Source organism: Amphibalanus amphitrite, unplaced genomic scaffold, assembly GCF_019059575.1.
Source record: "Amphibalanus amphitrite isolate SeventyFive unplaced genomic scaffold, NRLGWU_Aamphi_draft 000410F_arrow, whole genome shotgun sequence".
Taxonomy (NCBI): domain Eukaryota; kingdom Metazoa; phylum Arthropoda; class Thecostraca; order Balanomorpha; family Balanidae; genus Amphibalanus; species Amphibalanus amphitrite.
Window position 1 is genome coordinate 38,419 of NW_024881904.1, and position 26,633 is coordinate 65,051.

The 26,633-nt window shown below is 47.5% G+C and overlaps 1 long non-coding RNA gene across 1 annotated transcript in view; it reads left to right on the plus strand.

Annotated features, from left to right (window-relative positions):
- LOC122390817 overlaps window positions 1-26,397 on the plus strand; it is a 45,134-nt gene extending 18,737 nt beyond the window's left edge. Inside the window, exons 2-3 of the long non-coding RNA XR_006258227.1 lie at window positions 6,847-7,026; window positions 26,224-26,397. This is a non-coding gene — a long non-coding RNA (uncharacterized LOC122390817). The remainder of the gene's footprint in view (window positions 1-6,846; window positions 7,027-26,223) is intronic.
- Window positions 26,398-26,633: the final 236 nt, after the last annotated feature.

The following is a 26,633-nucleotide window of genomic DNA, read 5'->3' on the forward strand; positions in this document are numbered from 1 at the left end:
AGGCAAAACTGCTCTAAAATACGAATTTTGCAGCCCGTTTAACAAACTTGATACCAGAAAACCTTAGGTCAGGTCACCAAGTCAAGTAGTCAAGTCGCCTCAAAGTTTTGTGGTCCTGTCAACGGTATAGCATATTTCTTAGAAGCTGAAAATTTAGTGTAGTGTGACTGCAGAATTGTGGGGTCGGAGCCGGAATCAGTCGGAGTTGACAGTTTTGGCCATAGTCGGAGCTGTTGAAGTCTTCGAAATTGTTCAGATTTTGACTCCGAGGTCGGATTGGTTTAAAGTCATGCTCTTGGCTGGTTAGACGAATTATATTATGCCCGTTTTCGGCCAGTGGTGTTATACGACACACGTTGATCACGATATCAAAAATCGGCAGTTCCGCGATGACAGGTCGGTTAAGAGCTGGAGCTTTTGTTGGCCGAGGTGGCAGGGGTCAGACCAATGCATATAGGCCCATCTATACCCTACATACTAAGTATCTAAACCTCCTGGACCCTCTCAGATTCGGCACCGTTCCATCGCTTCCATCCTCAGGACAGTCAAATCCTTCTCCTCCACGCCGCGATCCCCTGCTCCGGGCTGGACGGGCAACTCTATCCCATGCGGGAATGACTCAACTGGAGCTAGAGTCCGTTGCCGGGTACAGTGAGTGCCAGTGGGCTGGGCTGCCTGTTCAATTGGTCGAGTTCAGCCCAAGTGGCTCACTGGGGTAGCTGCCCACAGCCCAGACCAATTTCTCCCACTAATTCTTTCATCCTTCCGGCTCTGAAATGGTGTCATTGGACCGAAGGGCCTAATCAAATTTCGAGTAGGAAAACAGCCAGTAAAACGCCTTTTGGGGCGACCAACGGAGCGAGCGAGGGGGTGGGCCTTGCACGTACGAAATTGCGAGGGGGTACCTCCAAGAAACTTGTGCACTGCACCCTACTAACCGGCTTCTAACGATGTGCCAAATTTGAGCGCAATCGGCCTAGCCGTTCTCGAGATCTGTAAGCGGCACCCTGCACGTGCGCACGTGCAAAATGGGTCCCAACTGACTTTTGCACGGCACCCTAATAACCGGTCCCTAACCATGTGTCAACTTTCAGCACAATCGGTTCAGCCGTTCTCGAGAGCTGGAATCGACCCCTGCACGTGCGCACGTGCAGCAGCACCCCAACTGTGGCACATGGTCATGGATATGCATTACCTGGTGGGTGCCTACATGCCAACTTTCAGCGCAATCGGCCCAGTATGTTACCGAGATACCTATTGCAATTGTTACAAAACTGACACCTCTTCGTTTTTCACGTGGCGGGTGCATAATGGGTCACCCACATGCATCGAGAAAAGTTCAATACTTGTTAAAAGGAATGAAGCTACCCTACAAAAATTACCGCATGTAAATCAGTCAAGTGGTTCCTGAGACATAAGTCTCGCAAAAGCGTGACCAGACCACGGCCGGCCGGCCGCTCATACTCAGAAATTTCCCGAAAGACTATACGCTCGCTTCGCTCGCTCCGTAATGAGTTTGGGGGGGACGTCCCCCTTCCATTCTGAGAGTGGGGGGGACGCGTCCCCCCCGTCCCCCCCGGTGGCGGCGCCCATGCAGGTAGGCACCCAACAGGCAATGCGATCCCATGTGTTGCGGTTAGGGTGCTACTACACGTGCGCACGTGCAGCTGGGGCGCTTCCAGATCTCGAGGAGTGATTACGCCCCTGCGGCCGTGGTCACGATTTTGCGACGCTTATATTTCAGCAATCACTTGACCGATTTACATGCGGTAATTTTTGTAGGGTAGCTTATTCTTTTACCAAGTATTGGACTATTCCCGATGCATGTGGGTGACCCCTTATGCACGTGCCAACTGCCACGTGCAAAACAAAGAGGTGTCAGTTTTTTAATAGTTGCAATATCTCGGTGAGTACTTGGCCGATTGCGCTGAAAGTTGGCATGTCGGTAAGCACCCACTAGGCAATGCATATACATGTGCCAGAGTTGGGGTGCTGCTGCACGTGCGCACGTGCAGGGGTCGTTTCCAGATCTCGAGAACGGCTGGGCCGATTGCGCTCAAATTTGGTACACGGTTGGGGACCGGTTAGTAGGGTGCCGTGCAAAAGTCAGTTTGGACCCCGTTCGCACGTGCGCACGTGCAGAATGCCGCTTCCAGATCTCAGGAACGGCTGGGCCGATCGCGTTCAAATTTGGCACACCGCTAGCGACCGGTTAGAAGTGTGCTTTGCACAAGCCTGTTGGAAGTACCCTCTCGCCCTTCCGCACGTGCAGGGCTCACTATCTCGCTCGCTCGTTCTTCGCCCAAAAGGCGTTTTACTGGTAGTAACATATTTCTGTCGACACAATCTACTACAGCAGCCAATAGAAGACTTAGGACAGGCACATGGGACTACTTAAATATTGTCCGATAGATTAGAAGCAGGCAACAGCTCTGTTAGCGTATATGCTATGCATATTGCGGAAGGGGCACATTTCGGCCTCGAAAGATATGAATTCGTACCTCATAGTAACATATTTCTGTCATGGTCAATTCGCGTAGAAATTGAACACCGGGTGATTACCGAGCTATTGTTCTATCAAAATTTTCCGATTCAAACTCGCTCAGGGTTATCGTGTAGGTAAAGGGGTCCCGCTCAGCAGAATGCGTATGAAATATGGAAAGATTCTGAAAAATGGGTGGGGGCCCGCATACTAGGGGGCCCGCTTTGGAGGCGATGACCCCCCCGAAACCAAATCCTGGCTGCGCCACTGGGTCATGTCATCATTCAGCGCCGCGCCTGCAGCATCGGAAGCGCACTTGGGCTTCTCCGGCCTCACTGCGGCGGGTTTTGGGGCTGGGGGCACTGGTTGGCGCTGCGACTTACCGTGACCCCGGCGTCGTTTCCCCGGTCACAGACTCGGGAAATGTGCCCGTCTCGGCCGCACGTATAGCACCGTGCGCGCCGATGGGGACACGCCGCACGCAGATGCTGCTCACTGCCGCAGGCAAAACATGCGCGCCGGCCGCGCCCCTGGCGGCCCCCGTCCGGCCGGCCCGCGTCCGACCGACCGTCCCGTGCGCGTGCCATCCCCGCTCGCGCCGGTCCCCGCTCCCGAGCGGCGGGCTGAGCCGCCCGCGCGACCTGAAGCTCCAGCTGCTCCAGCCGCTGAAGCACCTTTTCCAGCATTTCGTTCCCACCAGCTTGGCTAACCTGACGCACCGGGGCCCGATCCTGAATCGGGACGCGCTCACTACGAATGATATTGCTTACTTTCTCTACGGCTTTTGGGAAGGTTTCGATACCGGTCGAAATTATCTGCTGCTTATACTCTCGCGGCAGAGCCGTGAGGAAAGAGTGGAAGAGCACCTGATCGCACACACTCCCAGGGAACGCTTCAGCCACTAGCGCACGCAGTCGGATGACAAACGCGTCAAGAGAGGTCGACGGGTCAAACTTTAACTGCTGAAGCTGACTATGAGCATCCAGCGCGCACGGTTTGATGAACAAGTGGCGGAGAGCACTAGCAGCCCGGCTGAACGTGTCCCTCTCCTCCCGTGGGAGGGCCTCAAAAGCATCCTGTGCGAGCCCGGTCAAGCACAGCGGCAGGAAGCGCAGCTTGAACTCATCATCCAAATTGTGAAAAGTGTAGAAAGTGTCCAGATCCGCCAAAAATCTGTCACAGGCTGAGCCACTCTCCCCGGCGAACTTTGGCGCCTCAAACGAAAATCCACCGATCGCCCCGCGGCGCACGTCCCCAGACCCACTCTGCTCCCCGTCCCTGGGATTCATTTTGCCAAAATGACACACCTATCTACACATCACAAACAAAATACATACACTACACAATAGACACAACACAATCGATTAATGCACTTATCTTATAGCCGTCTGTCGATGAAGATCCTCGCCGTCTGCCCATCCATTGGCCCGCCAGGCCGTCAGGCCGTCAGGCAGCCGGCAGAAGCGGCCGCGGCGATCAGCTGACGCACAGCCGGCCGAGCGACGAGCAGCGTCACATGACTGCTGACGTCACAGCAGCTCTGGCCCGAAGCCGGCGGCCGAGGAGCGGCGGCTGCAACTTGAAGGCGACGAAGAAGACTGCGACAGCGGTCGCCACGAGCGACGGCGACGGCGGACGCACTCGGAGGCAACCATGGCCATCACCAACAAACAGCGGCAGAGGCTGCACACTGAGACACCAGACTGCACTGCTTCACCATAGTTCTGGGCGGCACAAGTCACTGACAGTCTCGACTCAGGCACAAAATCATGGCCCAGGCGGGACCAGACACGAAAACTCACAGTTCCGAGAGTCACCGGATGCACTCGCGAAGTAGGCCAGGCCCAGGGCCGAGCGCCGAGCGGACCAGTCGAGAACGTCTTCATCTTCAGTTCGTCCTTGCCTCTTGGTAAGTAGGTAACTTCTTGAATCAAGTCATAATCGAAAGAGCGAAGCTCGTTAAACGCTGCCACCAAATGTAGACATGGCCGTGATAGACTTTATGCAAAACATTAGTCACATTGTATTGGCAAGCAAGACCAGTTCGAAACCAAAGTCAAAGTTCAAGTTCCAATCCCAAGCGTAGCCCCCCGCTCCAGACCGAATCCCCCCGTCAATGACAATGACCTTCAGACGACCTTTCGTCCGAGAAGGTTCCAGGAGAAAACCCAATCGGCGGCTGCCCTGGCGTCGCAGCGCCAGCCAATCAGCAGCCGCCATCACTGCCACAGCCGTCGCCGCAGAGCACGGCAAATAGCCCACGGCGCGTGAGCTGTAGCCGCGGGCGCTCGCAGCGGCAGAGTTCCACTTCCGACTCTGACTCAGTCGGTCTCGGAGCGGCAGTCCATTCATTGGCGGCAGTTCATTCATTGCCAACATATAGCCGCCCGAGCAATAGGCGGCGGCACAGGAGAAGGAGCCCTCCTACACATACATAGGGTAAGGGCGGGTAAGAGTACGCGGGCGATAAGAGTACGCATCAGCTGTTTCGGTTGCTTAGCAACGCGGGTTTGTCGAGTTCATGAAGTGACATGAAGCCGCCAGTGCGTGCTTGTCACCAACGGAACGTGGGCGTTGAGCGGCGACGCTGTTGAGTTTAAGGCGATAAATATTATTTTCGAGCGTTATGATATTATTATGGTATGGTACAATAATTTTGATACTTGGCAGTTGAGATAAGGTACATTTCCGTGATTGTTGTGGGAAACTTGTGAGGTTATCTGGGGAAATACTGTGCAGTGCAATATTCTGTTTGCGAAGTTTTGCACAACGTTTCGGGGTTGTTTTGTGCGCGAATTGCATGTACGGTAAGAGGACGCACTGTTCAGGAGGGTAAGAGTACGCAGAATTATACATTAAATCGAATATACAGAAATATAAGATTATTAATCTATCGCTCAATGACGTTTGTTTTGTAGGTATATCATCAATGGAGCACTGTGATGCAGATGGGTACCCGAAATTCTTCCAAATACGAGTTATTCTGTCTTTTGATTGTGCATTTTTTTTTAAAGAAACACACGACATGATTAGGTATTTCCTGATTTATAGACTTGAAAGATTTATTTTATGTTTTTCTTTTTGGATACTAGAATTAACTTAGATGCCTTCTGAGTTTGAAGTTAAGCATTTGGACAGTACAAGCTGCATAGGCGTGTGTTCATATGCTTGCGTACTCCACCCGCCTGGCGTGCGTACTCTTACACACCCCATATGGTAAGAGTACGCAACTGCAGTGGTTCAGAAAATGTCAGTTTTAGACCGCTTCCATTTACGCTGAAGGATCGTTGCCCCATGGGTTGATGGCTAATTCAATGAACTTTAATATTTCCTATTTGCCATTTCTTTCTTTCAAATATTAAACAAATGAGAGCAAGAAATCCACTAAGTGCGTACTCTTATACGACTTCACCCTACATACATACATACATACTGGGGGGTCACAATATGAAAGTGTCGTGTGGTACATGTTTTATGGTCCTTTTTACATGACAAATGCGATTATGTGGGTCAGGCAGCCTTTGGGGCCAGCTTAGGTCACGTTTTAGTCAAGGTCAGGTCAAGGTCAGGTCAAATTAGGTCAAATTTCAAAGTTGATATTTTTGCATAAAATGGGTATAGAATCGATGCAGCTCGTCACGGGGAGTTTAATGGTGGTCTTTGTTTTGCCGTACGTGGTCTAGAATCGCTAGAAATTGAGCTAAAAAAATTGACGTCATCATTTTTGAACAGTTTTTTTCGCTATAACTTGGCCAAAAAACGAGATATCGATCTGAAATTTGGTATGTATATAAAGAGCACAGCGACTATCACATGTATTCCGTTTTTTTTCTAAATACGGATTTTTTTTGATTTTTTAGTTTTTCTAAAAAAATCAATTTTTTGAATTTTTTGGGGTCACAAACCCAAAATTTTGAAAATCCGAGATAGCCGTTTTGTAGCACCGCTTTTTGTCTATGTACTATACCATATAAAGAACTTTGAAATTGCTTGATAACTGTATATTTGGTGAGCGTTTCAAGATTGCATGTTTTTTGCTCATTTTTGCTCGAACATGACCTCAGTTTGACCTCAATAACTCCTGACCTAAGGTGACCTAAGACTTGAAATTTGGTGTGAAGGTGTCAAATTGATCCCCGGGAAGGTACTGAAAATCCCCCCCCCCCCCCCAACGGGGCGAAGGTTAATGACATAATTTATATAAAAGGCGAATATTGCATATGAAGAGAAAATAAACTCCGTGGATAGATATGGCGAACAAATGGATGTCCGATAGTTTCTTTACACCCCATACTCGGTAGTTTCACTGAGCTAGTGTCAGAGTGTTCCTGCCACATTACAGTGACTACCGATCAATATTCCAGGTGGTGGTATCAGGGGGAATCCAAACACGATCATCCTTCGGGCTGGAGTTCCTCTCAGCGAGCTGACGGAGCTGCGGGGCTCACGGAAGACTGTGAAGCGGCTGTCAGTCACCGCCGCCGACCTCCCGCGACTGAGTGGGCAGCTGCTACCGAAGGGCCTCGTATACCTCAATGTCAGAGGTGAGATACCAGGGATCACACATGCATTGTCGGTATATTCAAATGGACAGCGGAGACGGTAAATGGACAAACTGATAAGTTGTTGAAGGCGAACAATGGCATGTTTGAGTATTATTTTTAGTAAAATAGTATGGAATAATAACCTTAGGCACATTCTTTGAAGGTCTTTTGGTTGGTAATGAATGATTAACCCGCGCCCCACTGGGGTCTGTGTATAACGCGCCCTACTGGCGGGGGGGGGCTATTAATAGCCCCCCTCCTAACTCCGAAACTACTGTGCCGATCGTCAAAATTCAAATTGAATCTGATAGCCCCGGAAAAACTGTTAACCCGCGCCCTGCTGGGGGGGGGGGGTGTTTGAACACTCCCCCCTGTGGTTTTTCGCGAATATCTCAAAAACGGCGGCGCGGAGCGCCGCCGTTTTTGGTACACCTTACCATACATCAATTCTACACATGTTGTGAAAATTTCAGACCAAGGTCATTCAAGGTCAGGTCACCAGGTCACTTGAAGTGACCTCACCTCATAAAAACTTTCAATGTCTGTCATAGCTACACCGAGTGACCGATCGCTTTGAAACTTTCAGCGATTGCTAAGAGCAATAGCATGTACCAAATGTATATCTCAGAATTTTGATATCGATGACCTAAGGTCAGGTCAATTTTGCGACCTCCCCATTATAAGTCAATGGGAGAAAATTGAAATGCGCCTCTTTTGGATGAAAGACATTATAAACACTCCCAAACACCGAATTACAAGTGGTTTAGACACACTGAACTTGAAAATGGTGTCCGTGACCCTTGTTTATGCCCTGAGGTCATCTTAGGTCACGAATGGTATCTAACAGTTTTTCGCAAATAACTTTTGATAGAGGCATGCTAGAGCGATGAAAACGCCTTAGATGTGTTCAGCTCGACGATACGGATCGACTGATATGCAACATGACCCTTTCCGGTCAGGTCATGACCTTGACCTGAGGTCAAATTTTCAAGTTGACCTTTCAAGGTCAAGACATAGTTCATTCGATGCGTCTTGACGAGAGGAACACGATGCCGGTAAAAGTAAGCTCGTACAAGGCTTGGGTCAAAAGTTATTGCAGAAAAACTGTTTTCGAAAAGATCGGCTATTTTTGCAGTTTTTGCCCCCTGCAGGCAAAACCGTTGACGTTCGGTCAAATCTGAGAGAATTACTCAGAAAGGGCGTTAATAGGGCTATCGAATGCGCTTTTCCGCGGCGCTGTAGCTCTATTGGTTCCCGAGTTATGCGTTGGCTTCTTGGAAATTTTCGACATTCGACCTGGAAATCGGCGAAATTTTGCCTTCAATGACCTCTGGTGACCTGACCTTTGACCTGACCAAAAAATTGACTGAAGTGATTTCGTCATTATTTTTTACGCTCTTTCGAACGCCGCCTTCCGCGTATCGCTACGTGGCCCAGGAGCCGAGTTACAAGGGGGGGGGGGTGTTCAAACACCCCCCCCCCAGCAGGGCGTGGAAATCCAGGACCCCCAGCAGGGCGCGGGTTAAGCGAAACCTAATTTCATTGACCTCCAGGTCACCGGTGACGTCACAGGTCAGGTCAAAGTAAAAGTTATCGATGTTTGGCTTGTTCACATTTTGGGCTCTGGCTGCCGTCTTACAAGTCAGATCAGGCTGATATTTGGTTTACACACTCGTGAACAGATGCTTCAGAAACCCTGAGGGTACCAAACTTGTACTTTAATTTTCAGGTCTGGGTCAGGTCATCACAGGTCACGGAAATATTATATCATAAGTCGGTCACGTGACACATGTTTTATGGTCCATTTAGGTAATAGATTTCGAACTCTGTGTCAGCTGTGTCATTTGAGGCCATTTTCATCTGAAAATAGCTGAGGTCAGGTCACTTTCAGGTAAAAAAGGTCAAATTTTAACCCGCGCCGGGCCGGGGGGGGGGGGGTGTTTGAACACCCCCGCCCCCCCTGCGGTTTTTCGCAGATATCTCAAAAAGGACGGCGCGGAGCGCCGCCGTTTTTGGCACACCTGTTAGTGCATCTTTTCCGCACATGTTGTAAAAATTTCAGACCCAGGTCGCCTTAGGTCAGGTCACCAGGTCACGCCAAGTGACCTCACCTCAGAAAAAAGAAGAATGCTCGTCATAGCTACACCGATTGATCGATTGCCTTTAAACTTTCAGCGATTAATTAGAGCAACATTATCTATAAAAAAATTTATCTCGGAATTTTGATATCGGTGGCCTAAGGTCAGGTCAATTTTGCGGCCTCTCCATTATAAAGTCAATGGGAGAAAATTGAAAAGCGTCTGTTTTGCACGAACGCTATTCTAGACACTCTCAAACATCGAGATGTAGGTAAAATTGACACACTGAACCGGAAAATGGCATCTGCGACCCCTCGTTATGTCCCCGAGGTCATCTCAGGTCACGAACAGAATCTAACAGTTTTTCGCTAATAGCTTCTGATAGAGTCGTGCTAGAGCGCTGAAAATGCCTTAGAGGTGTTCGGCTCGACGTTGTGGATTGACTGATATGCAACATGACCTTTTCCGGTCAGGTCATGACCTTGACCTGAGGTCAAATTTTCAAGTTGACCTTTAAAGGTCAAATTATAGTTCATTCGACGCGTCTCGACGAGAGGAACACGACGCTGTCAAAAGTAATGTCATTTAGAGATACAGAATTTTTTTTTTTTAGACATAAAAGGTGTGGAATCAAAAGGGCTACAAAACTGCTATTACGGTTTTTCAATTTTTTTTGTATTTTGACCCCCAAAAATAAAAAAAAAATAATTTTTTTGAATATAATAGCTAAAAAGTCCAAAAAGTTTTTTGAATTTCGAAAAAAAAAACGGAATATATGTGATAGTCCCTACCGCCTTCTATCTACATACCAAATTTGAGATTGATACCTCTTTTTTTTGGCCAAGTTATAGCGAAAAAACTGTTCAAAATTGATGACGTCAAATTTTCAAACTCAATTTTTTAGCAATTCCAGACCTCGTAGCGCAAAACAAAGACCTTCATTAAACTCTCCGTGACGTGCTGCATCGAATCGATACCCATTTTATGCAAAAATATCTACTTTGAAATTTGACCTTTTTTACCTGACCTTGACCTGACCTCCACCAGAAAGTGACCTCAACCGTACCTGATGGTCTTATAACCAACACCATTGAGTTGGAAATGAAAAACTGGCCATAAAACATGCATCACATAACCTTAGTAAAGTTGGGCTCATGTGGTGACCCTTGGTGACCTTTGGTGACCTGACCTGTGACCTGACCTGGTATGACCAGTGACCTCTAATAGCAACATATGTACTAGACAACTGACGCCTTATCGCTGATTTTCGATAAAATGCGTTTTACTCGGTGTTATAGCGCTTTCCCTAGAAGCCCCGTGAACGGTGAAACATTTTATCTTTGACCTGACCTTTGACGTCATCGGTGACCCCGAGGTCAATGAAATTTGGTTTCCCGCGACAAATTTGACAGGGCTATCGAACGCCGTTTGAATTTTCCGGATCCGTCCAGAAGTTTCGGAGATACGGGGGGGGGCAAAAAAATGCCCCCCCACTGCGCGGAAGGTGGCTGGTAGGCCCACCGCCTGCCGGGTTAATAGGGCTATCGAATGCACTTTTCCGCGGCGCTTTAGCTCTATTGGTTCCCGAGTTATGCGTTGGCTTCTTGGAAATGTTCCACATTCGACCTGGAAATCGGCGAAATTTTGCCTTCAATGACCTCTGGTGACCTGACCTTTGACCTGACCAAAAAATTGGCCGAAGTGATTTCGTCATTATTTTTTACGCTCTTTCGAACGCCGCCTTCCGCGTATCGCTACGTGGCCCAGGAGCCGAGTTACACGGGGGGGGGGGGTGTTCAAACACCCCCCCCCCCTCCCAGCAGGGCGTGGAAATCCAGGACCCCCAGCCGGGCGCGGGTTAATCCGCGCCACTTTCGCCTCCTGCAGCACCGAATTTCCGGCTGCAGGACAACGAAGTATGCTACAGTAAGTGACGTCACACAGGCGGTGACGCAGTAGTGTGGACGGGACTAACGGACGACGTAGTCCTCTCTGCGCATGCGTGCTGCAACACATTTCATTTTGGCTGCGCAGCCGAACAGCCCCCAATCTTACAAACGTGGCGCATCACAGAGGTTAACCCTCGCCCTGGCAGGGGGGTCGATGCGACCCCCCTAAGATTTTTCGAAGATAGCGTAAAAACGGCGGCGCACAGCGCCGCCAAGTTTGGCACAGATTACCTATGGGGCAGCCCTTTTACATATGACCTGAAAATATAAGGTCTGGGTGACCTTGGGTCAGGTCACCAGGTCAGAAAAACCAGTACAAGGTCTTAGGTCATGGTCAATTCTCAATTTTATTTTTACACCTGTCCAACTCACAGTTTTGGACTGATTTCCTTCAAACTTTCAGGATGTGCTTAGTTCACCGAGTTGTATAACATACATTTCGGGTTTTTTGAGGTCACTGACCTGCGGTCAGTTAGAGGTCATTACGTCGTAATGTTAAGCCTATGGGAAAATACTAAATTCGGAAAATACTGGAGATATCCGCTTCATTCTATCACTTTTGTGCTTTGAAACCACAGTACTTAGCAGCAGGTCACTTGGTGCTTCTTTGTTTGGTATACTTATCCATAGGTCAGGTCAAATGAGGTCAACTGAGGTCAAATGACGTTTTTGCCAATAACTTGGGAGTTGGGACATTATGACGCTAGAGGTAAAAATTGTGTCATTTTGTTCCTGGTGATCAGCCGAATCGAATGATATGCGATATGATGCAATTTGGTTAACTTGAACTTAATTAATTAAAGTTTACATAATAATTAAGAAAAACTTTAAGTACACTTAACCTTCGCCCCATTTGGGGGGGCATATGTTACCACCCTGTCGCGTTTTTTGCGTGTAAATAAAAAACCGCGGCGCGTAGCGCCGTGCCCCTCGAGGTAGCTTTTTGTACATCAATTTTGGACAATATGTGAAATTTTTGACCCCAGGTCATGTCAGGTCAGGTCACCAGATCAAGTTAACTGACCAAGCCTAAAAAAGTTTGCAATCATGTCCAGCCTGCACTGTTTGTCAGAGAGGGTTTAAACTTGGTGGATTGCATGATGTTATGGGCGCCTACATTTTGTATATCTCGGATTTCTTATATCCGTGACCTAAGGTCAGGTCAGTGACGTGACCTTTCCATTATAAGTCAATGGAGAAAAATGAAAATGCCTCGCTATTACCGATATGCTCATCCAATCAAGTTTCGATAAACCCGTTCATCATCAGCTCCTGCGGTTTCGAACACGCCTGTTAGGTGGTGCGGAGACCACGCCCAAAGCCAGGGCCCCGGTAACGTCAGGTAGCCGAGTCAGGGCAGCGTGCGCTGACCCAAGCCGGGGCCGCGCGTCCTCCCGGTGTCATGTGATAGCCCGGGGCTGCCCGCGGGGATGCGGTAGACCGCGCCCACAGCTGCGGCCCCGGCTTGGGTCAGCGCACGCTGCCCCGACTCGGCTACCTCACGTTACCGGGGCCCTGGCTTTGGGCGCGGCTTCTGCTCATACTTTGTGGTGCGGTGGTGGTGCGTCGGGCCGCGCGCTCTGACTTCGGCCAAGAAAAATGCGTCAGCTGATCATTGTCATTTCTGCCACTTGCGTGTGGTGAAATGGGGTCATAACTTATGAGACGGCTTTTTCATATCAATTATTTTACATAAAATCATATTTCAAACCATAAATAATGTTCGGCAGCCAAATAAAAGAAACAATACCAATACGGGCTTACAGTTTAAGGCTCGACATTGTGTTGTCTACGATTAGATAACTCATTCCCGTACGTCGTATGGTCGTAACACTATAATGACCATTGCTTATTGTCACAAGTGCGCCGCATTCGCGATTGTTGCCGACGCCTGTTTGCAGGTGAGCCCACTACAGTTGTTATACATATCTAAAAACCGATAAACTTTTAGGCGAAAAAGGCACTATTCCAGGCCCATTTTTGATTTTTTTTTTTGCGATATTAGGTAAAAACAGAAGCTTCTTATCCTAGGAAAAATAAAATGGGAAATCTTTTAAAGGTGGCACACTACCTTTAAACCGAGGGCACCATCCGAAAGGGTCTTAGAGAGAAAATAAACAAAATATTACACCAGGAACGTACAGAAAATCATAAAGATAAGCCATTTCACTTACAGCCCACGCCGTCCTTCACCACCGCACATACCCATAAACCACCACTAAAGGTACCAAATACCTACCATATACCTAACCTTCGCTCATAGGAAAACAAAAAGAGCCAATAAATTCTGAAGCTTTCATTACCAAATGGTCAAGTGTAATAAAACAGTACCATCGAGAATACGGGCCAAAAAACATCAGCTTAATTAACATGTAAAGAAACAAAAATTCGTAGTACTTCCACCACTACGCCGACTGCTTCCCCTATTGGAACATCAGGTAAGGTATGTTCTGCCACACCGCCGCAGAAGGCGCCACTGCGCCCAATTGCACCAGCGCCGCACACTCGTACGGAACAGCGTCTACAACTGGGATGTTTTCCATAACGCAAGTGACTGGGGGGGGGGGGGGGGCTATCCAGAGCCCCCTGCTATCTCCGAAACTACTGTGCCGATCGTCAAAATTCAAACGGCGTCTGATAGCCCTGGAAACACTGTCGAGCGAAAGCTATTTTTATGGACTTCGAGTTCACCCGTATACAGGTACGGGATTTAGCATACGATTTCCAGACAATCGAAAGACTGTTTGGAGCCAACAAAAGAAGTAATGAGTGAGTTAAGTTGAAAGTATTAATTTGGTTCAAAATAATAATGTAGATAACCTAGTTATATATCCCGGCAGTTGCTGGGGTATTTCGCCACCCACCGTTTGCTGGGGGGGGGGGGGGCGTTAAACGCCCCCAGCCGATAACTCGAGAACCAATAGGCGCAGCGAAACGCACGAGGCGGCAAACGAAAGAACGCGACGAGACGCTTCAGATGAGTACTTTAAAGTTGAATTTTGAGGTCACTGGTCGGGTCAAGGTCAGGTCAAACACCTGAAATTGGGCTTTCAGTAGCATGGACTTCAGGACTTCGCAATGGGCGCCTCTCGTCATAAACTCTGTCGAAACGGTGCACAATCCATCATATAAAGTCTACAAGAGTGTCAGCTCCATGTAGGGGTCAGTCAAGCATAGGTCAGGGTCAAGGTCAGGTCAACCGGATAGGCACATATCGCCGAAAATCAAAACTGATATTCACAGCCTGTGAAACATGTTTTATGGGCAATTTGGGGCGTAGAACACGATGGTGACATTCATTATGTCATATGTGTACGTGTTTGGCTAAAAAAGTTCACTTTAAGAAATGCATGTATCATGGTCGTGAAGTAGTCACGAGAAATTGCCAAGGTTCAGCTCAAGATTTTGGAAAATGCGGAACGATAATCAATAATCGAAGATAGCCATTTCATTGTTCAAGGTATTGGCAGTCTAATGGCGTTTACGGCATGTCTGTATGTCTATTTTGTGATTTTATATGATTTTTTGAACATATGCCGTTTTTGGTCGAAAACTCAGAAATCATGACGTCACGAAAACCTCGATATCTCAAAAATTTTCCGATCGATTTTTTTTAAACTTTGTCACAATAAACTTCATTCAATTCCCTACAGGTACTCAAAATTTGGCGCGCCTGCGGCGCGCCGTTTTTATGCTATGACCCGGCGAAAAAAGTGGGGGCGTTTAACGCCCCCCCCAGCAACTCGCGGGTTAAAGCTAAATATCTTATGACGAGAGCGGTTGGCATTTTTGGTATGCAGTGTTATTCATTGAAAACCGGTCGGAGCGTTTGAGTCTTTAATTTAGTGGTCGCCGCTTACTAATCATGCGGCATACACGCCGCACATAACCGCCAATGCCGCAACGCAGCTGAGATTTCGAAGTAAGCATTTAGTCTCACCCGTTTTAAGCAACATTCGTCCACAAGAGGCGCATTTCAATTTTCTCCCATTGCACAGTAGGGATTTTTACGATCTAGCACGTCTTTATTCGTAGAGGGCAAACCATAGGTAGCATTGTAGCCAGATTGTGCACAGATGTTGGTTGGTGTGTTCTGGTGAGAATGTTACCTGTAAATGTGCATAATCAACATAGTAGGTATAGGGGGTTCAATAAGACCCCCGGCTCAGCCGTTTGGCCCCTGATCAAGCTAGGGCTTCGCAGAAAAATCAAGCGTGCTGCCTATGATGAGATGAGGCCGAATATATCCAATTTTGAAGTCCAAAGTCATTAATTGACTTTCCAAGTCAGTTTAATGACCCAATTAAAGTTGGGAAATCAATACCTCTTGAAACTTCGTAAAGTTAGGGTGTTACGGGGTATTTTGGGGTGTTGATGACGAATTTCATGTTAGTTTTGATCACAGACGATGTCTTTATGCATTTACGCCAGGTCGGGTCAGGTCAGGTCAGATCAACCAGTAGGCGTCCTGCCAGTGCCGGCCATCCATAGTAGGTGTCACCTACTACTGACAGCTTCGTAACATGGTATGAAGGCACCAGAACTACTTTGTAAATATTCAAATGGTTGCTAAATTCGACATCAGCACCAAAAATTACCCTAGAAACAAGTAAAACTCGAAAAAGTGAACCAAGGTCATCAAAGGTCAATGACCTTGACTTGACCTTCACGTGACCTTGACACCCACCATAATGCATGGCACCAACATCATTTCACATATTTAAACGTTTAAAACCACAAAAAGACTGGAAACCGCGGATAATGTGAGCTGGCATACGCCGAATCGCGATTCCGGCCAAACATGGTCTCGAAAAATATGCCACAGGTCAAAGGTCAGTTGGGTCAGAGTCATGAAATTTTTAGGTTAGATGTAATATTGATGATCTCGAGGGCACCGAAAGTTTCGTCGCGATCGGCCGCTTTTTGCGCGAGTAATTTGCGGAAAACCACATGGGGTTTTATCCGACCCCTTCCCCCTCCCCTCCCCACAAGTGCAAGGGTTAATAAGGTTACGGTATGTATAATTTACGCTTGTCGTCCTATTCCTAATGAATGTGTCTCAGAAAATATGCATCATATAAATCACGAAGTAAAATTATTCGCCTAAGTTCGGAACATACGTATATCGTGCTGTTTCCCTAGCGCTCCCAGAGTGGGGTATTAATTAACCCTCGCCGGCCGAGGGGGGGGGCGGGTGCCGCCCCCCCCCCATAGGGTTTTTTCGCGATAGCTCCGAACACGCCGGCGATAGAGAGCTTAAACTTGGCATACCTGACCTTTGATTCAAGCCGGATCTTTTGACACCAACCGCATTTTCGGGTCAGGTCAGGTCACTGACCTATGACGTCATAAGTGAACCTCTGCACGGTCCTCAGATGTCGCAACTTCGCAACGCCCTCACTGCCAGAGGAGCTCTCACAGGGAAATGAAACTTGCAGGAACTAGTACCCATGAGGAGTCCCACAACTTGTATATCTCGGATTTTTCCTAAAGGTCATACGAGGTCAGGTCATTTTCGTGACCTCACCATTATAAGTCAATGGGGAAAAACGAAAACTGCTATTCTGGCGCCGGGAACGATCTCCAACTATCTCAAGCACACATAATCGTGATTTCATGCACTCCTTGCAAGGTCCCATGCGTCACTTTTTCGATGTTGACCTTGCGTGACGTCATTTATGACGTCATTAGGGTCATATTAGTTTTTCGTCAATAACTTCCGATCAAATTGAGCTAGCGAGTCGGGAAAGCCACCAATGAACTCAAGAAGACCTGCCGAATCGAATGATATACAATATGACCTCCTTCGACCAACTCCGTGACCTGGGGGCGCTGACCTGACCGTGACCTGAGGTCAACACCCTAAGTTGACCTCACCCAAACAAAAAGTATATCATTCGACGCGCCTGAGCAAGGCGAACACGATGCTGCCAAAGTCGCGGCTCTGCGGCCGTTTTTTGCGAAGTTATTTACCAAAAACCGAACCGTACCTTGGGGCACTTGACCTGACCTCAGAGGTCACCGGTTGACCTAGGACCTTAAAATCGGGTATCAATCTCTGCGTCTTGAAACGGCGCACACGCTCGTTTTTTCCGCGACGCGCTAGCTCCACCAGGGACGAAACGGCGAGGGGGGGTCGTACCCGCCCCCCCCCCCTCGGCCGGCGCGTATGTAGAAAACCAATAGGTCCGGCGGGCGGCGAGGGTTAAGATACTCTAATGTGAATATTCTGTGTTCAGCAAGTTTCGGCAGCCAAACTAGGCGTTGTCTTGTGCAGGAGAAAGTGGCGAATTCGATAGGATATGTTTCGGAGTGGAAAAGTGTGAAGAACATTGTTGATTTCCTACATTTATTTAGAATACCATTCCTTCAATATGGTGTCTGTAAGGGTCTTTTTTAATGGTATTTTTGTGACCTTAGTAAGGTTGTGGCATACTTTCTGTTTGCCATTCCATTCCTAATAAAGATGCCTTTCAGAAGATATGCAACTTTAAGACCTCGCAAGAATAAAACCAACAGGACAGGACAATGAAATTGAGCTATACTTTCGGGCCTTACTTAGCCCATTGAGTAATCACGCATGAGTGAAAACTTTGGGCGCATTTTTCCTAGTCTTGCTGTGGACATACAGCTAAAACAATGCCATGTTTGAAAAATTCGGACATTTCTTAGCCCTTCTGACACACAAAAAAAAATAAACAAAAATCCAAAAAAGATTTTTGGAATTAAGACGCGCTAGATCGGAAAAATATCCACCGTGCATTGACTTATAAAGGAGAGGTCGCAAAATTGACCTGACCTTAGGTCACCGGTATCAAAATTTCGAGATACAAATTTTGTACATACTGTTACTCTCATCAATCGCTGAAAGTTTCAAGGCAATCGTTCAGACGCTGTAGCTCTGACGAGGATTGAAACTTTTTCTGAGGCGAGGTCATTGTCGTGACCTGGTGACCTGACCTTGAACGACCCGGGTCTGAAATTCTCACAACATGTGCGAAAAAGATGCATGAACAGGTGTGCCAAAAACGGTGGCGCTTTTGAGATATCTGCGAAAAACCGCATGGGAGGTGTTCAAACACCCCCCCCCCCTTCCGGCAAGGCGCGGGTTAAAACTGAGCTCTTGAGAGCGTTTGCCGTAATTCAATATTTTGCATCAAAATCGGCCGACATGACGTCACTCTGACGTCATTTCCGGCCAAAGTATGTTAGCTAGAAAGTTGAAATTTTAACACAAAGTGTCAAATTTTAATGCCGCTGAGGGTACTGCAAGTTTTGTTTTGATCCGTCAAAACGGTTTAGAAGATAATGCCGAAAAACGGGATGGGAGGAGGCTCTGTAGAGCCCCCCCCCCCAGTCATGCGCGGGTTAAGGTGTTTCTTCTCAATTAAGCTGCTCTGCACTGTATGTCATGTTAGATGCTCAGAAAAATGTGTAAAATGATAGCTAAGATACTTTAGTGCATTGTTCATGCTCAATACATCAACAAGTGCAAATACTGCGGGGTACAGCTATGAGCTAGGTGAGTATGTTATGTGAATGTGCTATTTGACGCACTGCACTCTAACCCGGCAGGCGGTGGGCCTCCCGGCCACCTTCCGCGCGATGGGGGGGGGGGCATTTTCCCCTCCCCCGTATCTCCGAAACTACTGGACGGATCCGGAAAATTCAAAGGGCGTTCGATAACCCTGTCAAATTTGTCGAAGGAAACCAAATTTCATTGACCTCGGGGTAACCGATAATGTCACAGGTCAGGTCAAAGATAAAATGTTTCACCGTTCACGGGCTTCAAGGGAAAGCGCTATAACATCGAGTAAAACGCATTTTGTCGAAAATCAGCGATGAGGCGTCAGTTGTTTAGTACATATGTTGCTATTAGAGGTCACTGGTCATACCAGGTCAGGTCACAGGTCCGGTCACCAAAGGTCACCAAGGGTCACCACATGAACCCAACTTTACTACTGTTAACGCCAGACCTCTTGAGACCCTAATTCAGAGGTCGATAAAATCTCTGACCATCTGACCCTAGTCAGAGAAAAATAAAGGAGCGAAAATCACAAAAAGAAGAAAATATCATGGAAGAAATTCTAAGATTAGCAAAGCCAGCATTGTTACATCCATACACCTATGTCATCGACTAACAACAGCACAAGTAACAATTTAGTGATGACAGTTTTCTACCATTTCTCCACTTTCTCCCTAGTCAGAGCTGGTCTGATCCGGTCAGAAGCAGCTCTGTGCCTATTAGGTCGGTTTCCCTACCAATTCATAACCAAATATCGCTCTTATTGGCAGTCGGAGAAAGTGGTGTTTTTGTCGACCGCTTTGTTTTCTTCAGCTGCCAAACTCTTGAGACAAGAGAAAAATATTAGAGATTTATCAATAGTAGTCGCTTATTCTTGCGATGTTTATTGCGAATCTGAAGGAAATTCTTCAAATACAAAGAAAAGTCTCAATAACGGGAAATAACCACCTTAGCGGCAAAGACGCTAAGGCAGGGGTCGGCAACCTTTTTTGGGTGGGGGCCGGATATGTGATTTGGAAGCAGCCGGCGGGCCCGGGCCGGAACACAATGTTAGTTACTGATGCCAGCCGCGGGCCGGATCCGGCCCGCGGGCCGTAGGTTGCCGACCCCTGCTAAGGCCCGGACAGCGACGCGCGGTGAGGGAGGGAGGAAGTCGGTGGGGGCCGGGGGGACTAGGAAAAAGGGGAGATGAGACGCAGGACAGGATGCCGGCGCTGACCGCGGGGAAGGTAGGGGTGGGGGGGGGGGACTCGCAGGAGCAAAACACACCCAGGTTTCAGTCGGCTGAGGACTGCCTGCGCGTAAACACGAAGCAGCGATATTTTTCAGCTAACTAGTTTTTCTCGTCTAAAGGGGTCACCGTTGTGAGTACGCAAGCGGTGGTCCTCTCCAGAGAACTCGTCAGTGGGGGGTCGACCTTACTTCAGCCAAAACAGGTGAACGTGATGCCCGCGCAGAGCGGACCGAGAACGTCAGTTTTATTATTTGGAGGTGATAGAATGCGTTGGAACTTGGAAATGCGCCATGTTTGTGCAGCCGGTGCGGCACGTTGTCGTGTGCTGCCCTGCCCGCGAGGATTCCGTAGATCACGTTAATGTGGATTACATTTGTTATACATGTTCCGACTCATGAGACTTCAGTCATTTGTGTGGAGGCCGTGTTACACTGCCAAATTTTGGTGACGACCCTGTCGCCGAATCACATCGTGTATAGGAAATCGGCGAACAGTTCGCCGACAGAGCCCGCGCAGAAAACGGGGGAGGGGGGCCCTACTCGTGCGTGGGTCGAAGCTGATCCATGATTCGGCGAGCATCGCGAATGAATGGCAAATCTGTGGCGAATAGTCGGCGATACCTTGGCAACAAGTCAGCGCACGCAGCGATATGTCGGCGCCGACTCGGCGACTGTTTGGCGATCATGTTCGTTTATTAAGCCCTTGTTACACTGCCGAATTTTGGTACACGAATGTGCACGAATTTGCAAGTCATCCCATGTCGCGGACCGATTCGGGATCTTTCTTCCACGGTCTTGGCATTTTGCAGGCCAGTCGGTGTCCACCGCGCGACTTTTACGGTTCGTCACGACCGCCACGAATATTTCATGAAAAATGAAAATTTCGTGGCTGTTCGCCGAATGTATAGTAAACGAACATGATCGCCAAACAGTCGCCGAGTCGCCGCCGACATGTCGCTGCGTGCGTCGACTTGTTGCCAAGGTATCGCCGACTATTCGCAACAGATTCGCCATTCATTCGCGATGTTCGCCGAATCATGGATCAGCTTCGTCTCGCGCACGATTAGGGGGCCCCCACCAGTTTTCTGCAAATCGGGCTCTGTCGGCGAACTGTTCGCCTCTGTCGGTAAACTGTTCGCCGATTTCTTACACGACGTGATTCGGCGACAGGGTCGTGGCCAAAATTCGGCAGTGAACACGGCCTTTATAAGTTCGGCGAACGGCCACGAATTTTTCATTTGTCATGAAATATTCGTGGCGGTCGTGACGAACCGTAAAAGTCGCGCGGTGGACACCGACTGGTCTGCGAAATGCCAAGACCGTGGAAGAAAAATCCCGAATCGGTCCGCGACATAGGAAGACTTGCATATTCGTGCGCATTCGTGTACCAAAATTCGGCAATGTAACAAGGGCTTAACAAGGGCTTATGACTGCCGTATACCAGTGTTTTGGGTTGCATGGATAGGTATCCAAATTCATCATTTCTCACAATCGTCGAAGAAAAGCCGGAGAAAATTAGCCGGTAGTCGGAGAAACTCCATGAATTTTGTCGACCTCTGCCCTAATTTTTCGCGATTATTTTTAAATGCATGGAAGAATTTCAACCAAGCTCAGGACATGGCCGTTTCAAGACCTGCCGAAACTTTTACAATTTAGATATTTTGTCGCCATTTCAATATTTCAGGCACTTCTCATTGACTCGTAATGTTAAATTTCGAGCAAGATTTTCACCCGGCGTGTAGAGGCTATCACCAGTCAGTCTGTGATACGTTATGTCGTCACAGCTAAGCCCCGCCTCTGTGGTCTTAGCCTGCCTGCGGCGGTTTCGGGCCGGCGCGCGGTCACTTGCGCGGTGGCGGGGAGCGGGGACGGTCGAGCGGTGCCGAAAGCCGGCGGAGTTGTGCGTAACGTCTTGTCTGACAGTGCCCAAATAGCGACATGATGACTGAGGAGCCATAAATGCTCAATGCGCATTGCTTGTACAATACTGATATGTTCGCTGATATTTGTTTTATTTTTTTTATAAGCTGCACATGACGGCATATAACTGACAAGGTTAGGAAATATTCACCTGTATTTAGGGGAGAGTGGGGCACATTCGTGCATGGGGCACATTCGTTTTCAGCAGTTTATGGGAACACGAGTGACTGCACGAGCTCAAGGTAAATTATGGAAATATGTCTATCATTGCCGCCCTTCGTTCACCGTAGAAGACAACACTGTACCTGCTGTCATGCTTGAGAAAAACGCAAATTTGTAATATTCGTGAGCTTTCCAAACTTTTCTCATATCATCCATTTTCGTGATCCTGACTCGAAAATGTGGTTCAGCTTTTCAAAATTAGGGGTGAAGAAGCCCACTCTATTCACGGAACTGCTGCAAACTTGTTTGTTGAAAAAGTGTCATTTTTTCAAAAAGAAATTTTGAAATATATTACTAATAACGTTGTGGGGCAGGTTCGTGTACGCACTGCCTGGGGGCACATTCGTGCATATATTTTTTTAGTTTTTGCGATTTATGACTTTATCTGTAGTAGGTTTCTCTAATGACGCTCGCCTGACTCAGTCTCGACTGCTTGCGACGTCGTGACGAGCAATTCACGCGAACTTGGCGAGGTCACGGAGGCCGGCAGTTGGCACATTCTTGTTGGCCAGCCCATTCTTTCTACATTTGTTGTGCAATGCATTCTTGTCGAAAGGAATCAAGTGAAATGACCCCCTGCCAATTTCCTTTGGTAAATTTCTGGTAATGCCCGGTAATTTCTCGAATTTTGCCGGGTGAACGGAAGTGCCCCATCTCTTGAACGAATGTGCCCCATAGGTGGGGCAGTTTCGTGCAAATGTTCAGAGTTAATAAAAGTCATTTTTTTCTAACGGAAGCAATAATTTTATAGGATAACTTTTAAAGAGGAAAACTATCTGCAATAGTTCCTTTTCATACTACAATCAACAATTTTGCCATTGCACTAACCAAAGAACAGATATATGGGTTTATCCATTTTTTGCACGAATGTGCCCCACTCTCCCCTAAAGCCTATGGCGTTGCAGATAATGCGATAATGGGATGTCGGATGTTATCAAGTAGCTCCTGATTTGTACATCGCTATGTACCCATCGACCAGCGCAATAATTAGCTATGTAATTGCTTTCGCTTCACATAAGGCTCGCTTGAGTCGCTCGTATTTCACCAAACAGATATCCTACATCGAAAATCGTATTTGTTAGGAATCGTTAACGTTTTTTTTCGAAGCATGTGTGAGTATAAAAAAGGTTATGTAAAAAGGTTGTAAAAAGGTTATGTAAAAAGGTTGCCCCATAGGCTGTGCCAAATTTGGCGGCGCTGCGCGCCACCGTTTTTACGCTATCTTCGAAAAACCTTAGGGGGTGGTCGCATCGACCCCCTCCCCTGCCAGGGCGAGGGTTAAATTCACTAAGTTGCCCTCACATGGCTTTCTGTAGAAGTGGTAGTTGACATTGTCCCTTCAGTTCCATCCGTTACTTCTTCTTGATTCTGACTGGTTTCAGCTTCACCTTGCTGCGTCTTCTTGCGCCTGTTACCCATACTTAAATCTCGACTTAACATTACTTTAGAATTACATTACGTTACCTATTATCGTAACTCCGAATATCTGGGTCACTATGCACTAAAATGTGGCTTGATATAGTTCATTTTTTTTCAAAAGGACTCTGGCTCCAAGTATGTTTTTCGAAAAAGCACGCGTTTTAGCGAGCAAAACGAGCAAAAACTGAACCTGAGAAACTCGAACGTCGCCTTATTTTAACATGTGAAGTATTCCCGATGATTTCCATACGTGCGTTTTGGAGCCAGATATGAGAACAGTGGTGACGTCATGCTGTCGAACTTGTATTGCAATGTAACGTATAACTATCATGGACGAAACCGCTTACTCGATTATAACCTCGGCAACAGTGAAAAACGAAGTTTCCCCCAAGTTCGTCAAAACTTCGTCCCATCGTACGGACATTGGGTGCCTGCTGCCACCAGTGATGTCATCATAGTATGCTAATTTTTCAGGACACCATTTTCGGGTACTTACCGTGCACAATTTGAAATCGGATATTTTTTTCGGTAAGAAATTCTTGGCCAGACGCTGAAGCTGCCAAAACTCACGTGAGAGCTTCGATAATGCACTTGGAGCCAGCGTCCTTTTGAAAAAAAAAACGAACTATAGTAGATTGAGGAGCGATGGTCCTCTTGGTCTCATATACCTACAAGAGTCAACAAGAGCCTAACATTTACTTGACGGTTTGCTGCAATTGATTCATAGCACATGAAACATTAGCGAAATTCATAGTCCTTTACAGATGGCAGGCGTGTCGTTTGTACAGAGGTCGCTGATGGGCACGGGTCAATGCCGCAGTCGTGGGCGGAGCCTAATGTCATGTGACAGCATGAAAGCCTCTATCCAGGATGGAAAACAGTTAACATTACGAGTCAATGTCAAGTGCCACAAATATTTAAGTGACAACAAAATGTATTTGAAGAAAAGGTTTCGGCAGGTCTTGAAACAGCTATTTCCTAAATATGGTTGAAATTATTCCACGCATTTTAAAATAATAGCGAAAAATTAGGGTCTCAAGGCGTCTGGCGTTAACAGTAAGGTTGTGCGATGCTCATGCATGTTTTATGGCCAGTTTTTAATTTCCAACTCAATGGTGCTGGTTATAAGACCATCAGGTACGGTTTACGTCACTTTCTGGTGGAGGTCAGGTCAAGGTCAGATCAGAAAAGGTCAATTTTCGAAGTTGATATTTTTGCATAAAATGGGTATTGATTCGATGCAGCTCGTCACGAGGAGTCTAATGGTGGTCTTTGTTTTGCGCTACGAGGTCTAGAATTGCTTAAAATGAGTTTGAAAATTTGACGTCATCAATTTTGAACAGTTTTTTCGCTATAACTTGGCCAAAAAAAGAAGTATCGATCTCAAATTTGGTATGGAGATAGAAAGCGGTAGGGACTATTACATATGTTCCGGTTTTTCGAAATTCAAAAAACTTTTTGGATTTTTCGGGTATTATATTCAAAAAATCTATTTTTTTAGTTTTGGGGGTCAAAATAAAAAAAATCGAAAAACTAAAAAAAAACAGTTTTGTAGCCCTCTTGATTCCACACCTTTTATGTTTGAAACATTTTTTTGTATCTCTAAAGCTGTTGGCCTGACAGCTCTTCCCGCGAAACCTTTTTTGGGTCGAAAATTACAGAAATGACGTCACTTTGACGTCATTAGCGGCCAACCTATCATAGCCTTTGGAATTTTTTTGGTCACCATGTGCGCTAGCTACTCCCGGGAGGGTACTGAAAGTTTGGTGACGATCGGCGCAGCGGTTCTCGAGATATATCGAAAAAAACTAAAGGGGGGGGCAAAAAAATGCCCCCATCCCCACCGCCTGGAAGGCTAATAACCGGTACTCAACCATGCACCAAATTTCAGCGCAATCGGTTCAGTCATTTTCGAGATCTGGAATCGACCCCTACACCTGCGCACGTGCAGCAGCACTCCAACTGTGGCACATGGATATGCATTGCCTCGTGGGTGCCTACCCACATGCCAACTTTCAGCGCAATCGGCCATGTATAGCTACCGAGATATTACAATTGTTATATAACTGACACCTCTTCGTTTTACACGTGGCACGTGCATAAGGGGTCACCAACATGCATCGGGAAGAGTCTAATCCTTAGTAGAAGCAACGAAGCATACCTTGTTGCTGAGATAAAGTCTCGCAAAGGCGTCCGCACGGCCGGTCATACTCGGAACTTTCCGTTAAACTACGAAAGACTTCGCTCACTTCGCTCGCTCTGTAATAAGCATATCTCACGTGCACCATCTGGTATGTAAATGTTTGACGGTTTTAATATGTTTTGTATATGATCTGTTTTAATGGACACTTGTCTTCTGGGTTTTATCCATCTAGTACCTAATACTGTGTCAATAAACTACTACTACTACTAGCAGATTCAGCATTTTTTCCAGCCCTGCAAAAAGATGTATGATAAGGTAGGCCAAAAACGATTCGCTAAAAACCGTGGGGGGTGTTCATTTTCAACTCCCCTCCCCCCCCCCCCCAGCAGGGCGCGGGTGTAATGAATAAAATACCTATATTTGATTTCTTTTCATACCGTGTCTGGGTATGATACGGTGTCATGTCATAACATAGTTTTTATACATACAATATACATATCTGCTTTGAATATGTCGCATATTACAATATTGTTGATATTCACTTCACATATTTGCAATGACAGTTGGTGTTCAAAAATCGCCCCCAGCCGCTCGGCTATGTTAGTACTGGCTGTGTCCGTGTCTGACACTCTGGGTGTCAGTGGTGCAGCGGGGAGCTGGCGACAGCTCTGTCCGACTGCAGTCAGCTGGCACAGCTCTGTCCGACAGGGCCGGAGGTGACGGAGCCGAGGTGGCCGGAAGTGACGGAGCCGAGGCGGCCGGAGGTGACGAAGCCAAGGTGGCCGGGATGGTACTGGGGTCTGTCAGTGTCCCTCCAGGGGGTGGCTGCCGACACCATCAGTCACCTGGCTGACCTGGGACGGACGGTCACACTACTGGAGATATACGGTGAGCAGCAGCTGCACGGACAGGCCGCTGATGTATGCATTATTGCTTCCAAATTTAGCTTGATCCTCACTTCGCCTCAGCACTGTACAGTCTGTCTTGAAAGTACCGCAGCATGGCAGGGTGGCGCAGGTGGGCCGGCGCAGCGGAGGGCGGTCAGGTTTGAGGGCCACCTGGATCGCCTGAAATCTAGCCGATGTTCGCCGATAACCGCCCTCTTCGTTGCCTCCTCT